The sequence below is a fragment of the Aphelocoma coerulescens genome, chromosome 13 (genome assembly GCF_041296385.1).
Source record: "Aphelocoma coerulescens isolate FSJ_1873_10779 chromosome 13, UR_Acoe_1.0, whole genome shotgun sequence".
Lineage (NCBI taxonomy): Eukaryota > Metazoa > Chordata > Aves > Passeriformes > Corvidae > Aphelocoma > Aphelocoma coerulescens.
The window spans coordinates 2,590,679-2,599,299 of record NC_091027.1 but is presented as its reverse complement, the minus strand read 5'-3'; positions in this window follow the sequence as shown (position 1 = coordinate 2,599,299).

Below are 8,621 nucleotides of genomic sequence, written 5' to 3'. Positions count from 1 at the left end.
GAACATTTTTGTTCAACAATGAGCACTGCAGTCAAGGCACAACCTGTGAAAGGGCAGCAGAGCTGTAAACAGGTCTCACATCTCGGTGCAAAATATAACAAGTGAGCAGTCCTTAGGGCAAACACTCTTGAAAGGGTTTGCGGCCACTGAAGGCCAGACCCTGCTTCCCACAACCATGGAAACATGCTTTGCAAGGGACAGGCAAGCAGGCCAAGGATGAGAGCAGGGCAGCATCCCCAGCGAAAGAGATACAGCCCCCAATACCTTGGCAAGAGGTCAGCAGGTCCAGTAGCCACAGCTGGGGTCAGCCTCACTCCAGAGATCCAGAGAAATCCAAACCAAGCCCAAAGGTCCAGACACGGGGCTCAGCACAACAGCCCCACACCCCCAGGGCTGAGCTTAAGCGCAGCTCAGGACCTGCCAGCACAGGTGGGTGCCCAGATGGAGCCACTCAGGGAAGTCAGAGCCTGCTGAGGTCTGGCAAACCTCTGTTTAAACCCAGAGTAACAATCCCCAGTGGATTTAGATGAATCAAATTAGGTCCTAAAGTTATAAACGAAGATTTACAATGACAGCGTGAAATGAAAAACTGCTAAGAAATATATCCTGATCTCAAACATGACACAGTGAAGGGCAGAAATAAATCAGCCAAGGCCATTAAAAGCAAGATGGGACCTGGAACAACTGAGCAGGACTGAGGAGAGCATGATCTTTTCCTCGACATGATGCAATCAGCAGCCTCCAGCAGGTCTAGAATGGAAACAGCGTGAAGTGAAGGAGGGGGGAGTGAAAATAAAGCCATCTTTCATGGATCACATGGTCCCATCAGGAAATATGGAAACCTCTGACTTGTCTGGCTCTCTGTCTCTCCCTCCCTACGGGTCTTGTGCAGAAAGCACAGCCTGTGTGCCCGGGAGGTGATGAAATCCCTAATGCTGTATGGCACATGGGGAATTTGGGGGATTGCAAAACAGGATGTTTCTTGGAGGAAATACAGTCTCAGCAAGCAAAAGGTTCAAGTACGGTACATCTCACAATGATGTAAGAGCTCGATTATGCATCTCCCTTAAAGCCCAGCTTAGGGTTTCAGTTCTAGTAGAACTAATGGGCAACACCTGCTGCGATGAAAACAATTTCCGTCCCTGAACTCGAGCAGAAGTGTTTATCTTTTGAGTCAGAAAATGTTCCTCTAATGTCTGAACAAGACTCCAGGGACAGGAACATATGCCCAGAACTGACGTTTCCGCGCATTAGATCGCTTATAAAAATGGGAATTAGAAAAACCTGGTATCATCAGATGTCTCGTCCAATAAAGTCATTAAATGGAAAGTACAGGAAGGTTCCTCTAACGTCTCCTCTCCCTGCCACTGTAGTCCCAGTTGCTCTTTGGAGAGCAGAAACAGAGGCTACTGAAAAAAGCTTGCTGGGGCAGATTGTGAGTTCAAAATTCAGGGCTTTTCCAGACCTGTCCCTGGCAAAACTACTGCTGGCTTCAGTGGAAACTTTACCCAAATATGGGCCTCAGGACTTGGGCCTCTTGGTTTGAGTTACTAATTTTATTATTAAAGGTTAAACAGAGCTGTTGACAGTACAAACTATTTTCTTACGTAAGCAGTGAAAGGGAGAGTGTCAGATATACAAGATAAAAAAATACTGCCAAGTCTAGGCAATATAGGTTATGGGTGAATGTCCTTTCACAGAACATCCTGCTCTGAATCCCAGGTTTCACCCTTTTCCTCAAGCAAAACTCCCACTTAAATCCACTGGAGCTTGGTGTGATCAGGAGGCAGAGTCAGGAAAGGACCTTGGGGTTCAGCCGTGGTTGCTACAAGGGTTTTTAGGGAGTGCAGCTGTTGAAAACACAGAGATTCCACTTCTAGATAATATTCATTAAATATTATAATGCAAATTAAATGTTTAAGCCATCCAGTTACACACACACAACGTTAACAACAAACCCTTTGATGACAGGAATGTCCGAGAGGATATGTTGGGCTTTCCTCCCTCAGTTTCTGTTGCGATGGTCTTTATCTAAAGCTTGGACTCAAACCAGGGACTTGTTTTTCGTTCTCCACCGAAAATAATAACAGCAAATTGTGTGGCACTTAAAAATAATAACCATGCAGTCAAAGGCAAAATGTTCTCCATTCAGTCAAACAACGCTTCATTGGTTTGGTGATTAAGTGGCAATCCAAAATTTAACTCCCTGGAAAATCTACTGTTGTTATAATGCAATTGCACTGTCAGGGCCACAGATAGTTCTGTCTTTAATAACAATGCAACAGACACTGAGAGAAATTCCTGTGGTCGTCTGTCCTCCTCAGATACAGTTATCATCCCGTAGATCATCAGCTGCACAATAGGCAAGGGTGTCACAAAGTTTTTGACACAGTTAACACATTAACACATCAGACAAATGCAGGACTTCAGCCAGTTCTCACCAAAGCCAGTGGAAAACTCCAACAGAGCCGTGCTGGGCACAGGGATGGTGTCACAGGGATTGTCAATCACGTAGCAAACAAGACAATCCCAGCAGCTTTCTGACATCAGCGTCTGCCTCCACTTGAGGCTTTGGCAGAGCCTCAGGAAGGACTGGCTCTCTGTCTCCTGCTCTTTTAAACAGCCTGAGAATCACAGAGGTTTGTTTCTTTGCCATTGGGTGCTCAAAAGGACACCGTCGAGCTTCACAGAATTGAAATCTCAATGACTTTTGCCTTTTCTTCTTAAATTTCATATATTTTTAAGCATGATTTTATTTTTACCCCTGTGCTTTACCCAGCTTTTGAAAATAAAGCAGCAAGAAGCCTTTGCTCTACATCAACCCCACAACCCTAAATCCCAGGTCAGCTCTGACTGTGCTGTTGAAGTGTGGTCATATCCAGTGTATCTAACCACAGAATGTATTTTCTGAGCAAATGTTTATTAAAACTCCCATAATTTTGCTGAGTAAGAGCTCACTGGGATTGATCTGCTCAGGGAAGGAACACCAGGGATGAAAACGTACTGTTCCTTTACAGTCACAACACCAACACAGCAATAAACACTATCTCGCCTAGAAAATCAAGCTTAAAACAACAAAATCCTTGTGCAAATGGTGCACAGAAAAACCAGAACTCTCAGCTTAAAATGAAAAGCTAAAAAGTAACGAGAGAGAGGGAAAGATTTGATGTTAATTAGGGCACTGATTCCTGCTGGGTTGAAGATCCTAATGAATGAGTGGGCAAGAGAACCTGATCCTGGAAATAAGCTCACAGAAAAAAAAAAAAAAAAAAGCAGGAGTCTGAATCGAAGATAATTTTCCATTTTTGTACACTCAGGGCTGTAAGAGCAGAAGCAAACCTGCATATTTTCCCTTCGATCTGGAAAAACATCAGCCCAAGGCTGGAGACGCAGAGATAGAACACAAAATAGGTGTCTTAGAGAACTGAATGAAGCCTCTCTCCCTTCCCCTCTATCCTTCCCCATCCCTAACCCCCCCAAATCTACTGCTCTCCGTGATTTCACGGAGATTTAGCACATCTGCAGAAGCTGCAGGGACAGGGCTGCTCCACAGGGAGGTTCTTGCTGTGCATCCCCCGCCCCAGCGCTTGGCAGAGGCAGGAGCCGTGCAGGTGGAGCAGCAGGTGGGCAGCTGAGTTTGTGCTTCCCGGGGCCGTGCTGCTCTCACAGATGCTGCTCCAGAGCCAGCCCTGCTCCCAGGGAGGCTGTGGCACGTCCTCTCCTGCACTGGCTGGGCTTGGGGGGCTGTCTGAGCAGCGGGGGGGAGCAGGGATGTGCTCTCCTCGGCAGATGGTGGCTGTGCTGCATCTGCTCCTGACAGAGTTCTTCGTTTGGGCCCGATGTAGCTCTTTAACAGCACTTCGGTGATCTCCTGTGAGGAAAGGCTGACAGGTTTGGGGTTGTTCAGCCTGGAGAAGAGAAGCTTTGGGGTGACCTTCTAGTACCTGAAGAGAGCCCACAGGAAAGATGGAGAGACTCTTTACAAGGGATGGAGCGACAAGGGGGAATGGCTTCAAACTGACAAAAAGCAGGGTTAGATTGGATCTTAGGAAGAAATTCTTCCCTGTGAGCATGGGGAGGCCCTGGCACAGGGTGCCCAGAGAAGCTGTGGCTGCCCCTGGATCCCTGGCAGTGTCCAAGGCCAGGTTGGATGGAGCTTGGAGCAACCTGGGACAGTGGAAGGTGTCCCTGCCCATGGCAGGGGGTGGCACTGGGTGATCTTTAAGGTCCCTTACAGCCCAACCCGTTCTGTGATTCAGGGTTGCCCTGGGAAGACAAACCCAGCCTGTGCAAGCACCACCTGAAGGACTTTGCCAGTTTCTTGTCTCAGAGCCTTCAAAGCAAAATGTTTGAAAACCATGATAAGCAGGTAAATGTCTACTCTGGGGTGATGATCAGTCAGGATCAGCTGAATAACACCAGCACCCATTATCAAACTTTGCCCAACATAATACACTCATACCCCAAAATTTAAATCACTACAAAATTACTCTCTTTAAATAAGGTGGAAAAGTGTTGTGAGAAACTTCTTTTTATTTCACTGCAAAGCACACAGTCTACTTTTCGGGTTTTAGCTGCAATTCATAGAAGACTGCCCTGGTTTACATGAGGAACTGGGGAATGAGCATTCCCTGCAGTGTGACTGCAGAGGGAAAGAAATGACTTCTCAGAAAGGGCCAAGTTCAGGATTTCAGCCTGCACTTTAAGCAGGGGCTAAGAGTAAAGTCCTGCCTGCTGGAATTGTGAAATCTCTGTAAGCAAGTTTATAAGCAAGTGCTAGCACAGCTGGCAAAGGCTTTCAGCTAGGAAAAAGTTATTCCACTGCTGAAGACGTGCAGGAGGGAGCAGATGAACTGAAGTCTGAAAAAGCACAGCAGATGGGGGCTGTGTGGACTGGAGGCCTGTCGAGAAGCCACTGCAATATTCATTGAATAAACATGAAGGAGTTTAGGTCTTTAGACCAAAATGCCTTAGCATTGGCTATTAGTAAAATTTTTTTTCCTCTATTTATTTTTTCCTGTTGCCTTCACAGACTGGAGTTTTGCAGACAGCTACAATGAAAACTGCTGGAAAGGCCAGACAGAGGGAGGAGATGGACCTGGCACATAACATGCAGTGAGGAGGCTGGTTTGGGATGGCCTGGTGGAGCACTTCAGCCCAGCAATGGGTTTGGGAAGCAGCTTGCACTGAGCAGAATGCAAAACTCATAATCAGAAAAGATGCCTGTTCATAGCAGGGCTCCACTAAAAAAGCTGGTGTGCAAAGTCAGGCCACAAACAACTGACCAAAGGAACTCCAAAATCGACATTGGTGCAGAAAATGAAGGTAGGGAATGAACGTAAATCAGCCAGATTCCCCCAGGGAAGCAGAAAGAGGGGTCTTGTTAAAGCACCAGCTGTTAGCTCCCATCTGTGTGCAATTTCCATTCCTACCCTCTCTGTAGGATAAAGCCCTTCCAGAAAGGATTGTGAGTGAGCTGGCTGAAAACTGGAGGAGGCCCAAGTGCGAGCTTGTGGTGGGTGTCCCACAGCTCAGAGAAGACCTTGTGTTTCCCACAGGGGTTTGAGGCCAGATGCCATTTCTAGGCAGTGCAGAGGCAAAGGTCACTAGTGACAGGATTGCCCAAGTGTAGGAAAACCACACTGGGGATACCAGAAGTTGCTGAAGCAGCAGAGTCCCCATCCCCAACTGTCCCCAAGGCCCAGGCAAAACCCTGGCCACTCAGCTGCCATCAAAGGTAGGACAGTGACAGCCTGGAAACCACACTGCTGATAAGGAATAACTCTGCCCCATGGAAAACGTGCCCGGCTCAAGTACATGGGAACTGCAAGAACTAAACAAACTATAATTATCAGCCACATCAGGAGAAATCCAGCTCTTAGTCAAGCTCATGTCTGTATAATAACAAATCATACAGATATGGCAATAAAATGATCTCTGTGTGCAGGGCTGTGGGGCTGTTGTTTTACCATGGGGGACTGTAGTTAAATTAACTGAGAAAGGAGCTGGTTTGGAGGGGGTTCATCTCTCTGTTAAGTGGACATTTCGGATGGGAATAAGAACAATTGCTGACTCTGGGAGCAACTCATGGTTTCCTCACTGTCCCTCCAGGGTGACAAAGATGAATTGCTCCTCATGGGGACTCTGAGTAAAACTGTGGTGAGTCCAGTTCATGAAACCCATTCATGATCCTCCACATGTTTGTGCCATTTCTACAGACTGGTGGGAATCAGCTGCTCCTGCTGGACCAGTTCATGCTGGTCCAAAGACCATGTTCTGCAGAAAAAATGACATAATCAGATAGTGTCTGGTGGAAAGTCAGATCACAGGGACAGAGGTCAGCATGCCTGGTGTCACAGGAGAAGAGGCTGGCTCTGAAACAGCTCGGTGAGGTAAAGGCTGGCAGATGTAGCAGCAGAAGGAAGAGAAAGGTGTAATGTGGCTCTCATGAAAGGCCAGTTATTTCTCCAGAAGTGAAGAATTTGGGAGCCAGCCCTCGTCCAAAATGAGGCTGCACTAAAACCAGAGTGAGCCCTCCAGAAGCTCTGTCATCATCGTGCTGGTCAGATGGCGAGGAAAGAGAAAATCACATTCTGGAGCACAGCCAGAGGCAGCTCTGAACTGCCTGAACTGCCCTCAGCAGACCCAACTGCAGCAGAACGAGGTGCCAAGAGACATTTGGGCACAAGGATTGTCTGTTGAAGCCTTCATTCACAAATAAATCCACTTTTACCCCTGCAGCAGACACTCAGGATAGGACACAAAGTGAAATATGTTCATAGTTTAAATATGGTGCCATCAGACTAAAACAGCACCCAAGTATCAAAGGAAAACAGTGATAACCTGCTTTACTGAACATCATGCAAAGCCATAAATGTTCAAGAGATACGTCAGAGAATGACACACAGCCTAACCCAAGATTTGAGAAATGAAAACATCCTCACACAGGTTATTTCTGTCCTTAAAAACACAGAGTGAACTTTTGGTAGGAGAATAACAGACTCCAAATAATTTTAATGAGGCAAAAGATGAAATTTGCAGAGACTAGACATCAATTTGAGAGAAATCATATCCTCCTGGCAGGAGATTTAATCATCTGATTATTTCAGGAGACAATTTGGCACAAGAGTTATTTGTAGACTCCAAAAAAATTGTACAGGTTTGTTCAAAACTTCACAGAAGAGGGACAGAACTCTTATGTCAGCCAATTAATAGGAACCTTTGACTGGAAAAAAGAACATTCAATCAAAATTGCCTAAAACAATCCTTTCTCGTGTATCTGAATTCAAAGGACTGCAAAACGAGGCTGATCTCGAATCACCAACCCAGATCCTGCTCTCTTTTTAAGTCTGTTGACAGACAGAATATTCCCTGGACTTGTTCTTGTGAATCACTGTCACAAGGGCACTTTGAATTTCTCCTCAGTGCTCTTTAGCCAGCTGAGGACATCTGTGCTGAGCTCTGCTTTCCAGGCACACGGGGAGGAATGTGTGTGGACACAGCTGTGTATCCACACATCTCCGAGGGTTCCCCGTGTCAGGAAGGGCTACCCCAAGGTTTCCATACCTAACAAATCCTACCCAGCAATGAGGGAATTAAACAGCCCTACGTCTTAGCAAATACAAACCCAAAGATTTGGTCCTGCTTAGTACATTAAACCTGCCAGAGATGTTCACTGACAGAGAGGCAAACGCTGAGGGAACTCCATAACCCTGCTAGACAGACGCAAAAAAAGAACTTGGAAATACCCCAGTGTGTTCCAGCAGCCTATAATGGGAGACTGGCTGTGGAAGAAGAATTGCTGGTATGATCTCAGGACTCAAGCCACTGTAGTCAGCCAGTCTGCCCACAACGATGGGCCCAGCAAAGACAATACCAGCTCTATGCTCACTGATAATCCAGACCCAAACACAAACTGCATCCCCCTGACTGACCACACCACACAAGTGGGCAGAAGAACGTGGAAACCTCAGGAAGATAGCAGGCTACCTGCTCTCCTAGGTCCAACAGCAGGGAAATTTCTTCTGCTGCTTTCAAAAACTCCTAATGGGGTCAGCTGAAATGATGGATGTAAACAGCTCCTCCAGCCACAGGCAGTGCCGGATATTCCTTCAAGTACTAAGCTCCTGTGGGTATTACACAACTGCCTCTATTCAGGAGGCTAAAAAGGAGTTCAGTCCTGCTTGTATATGCTGGAATCATTACGTACAGTGTTCCCATAAATCATATAAATGAGTATTACTGTGTCACTGCTTCGGACGGCTGCTGTTATTATTGAAAACCCTCCTGGCAACCCAAGCCCGGTGCCATCCAAGCCGAGGTTGGCCTCAGCGCAGTTTGTACTGGGCTCAAGTCTGTGCCCTGAAAAGTTTCCCCAAAAGATTTTGGCAGTCGAGCCTGCTGTGCTCATTCTCCATCACCCAAGGGTGACACGGGTTGACACGGAGCCCTGTCACCAGCCACTCACCACAGGGACCTGTGCTCCCCTCCAGGCTGCTCTGACCCCTTGGAGCAGGGTCTGCTCCACATCCGAGCCTGTTTTCCACCTGGGATGAAACACCTCGTGTGACACAGGCCACTGGGGAGAGCCACCCCAGCCTTCCTGCTGGGGATATTACAGG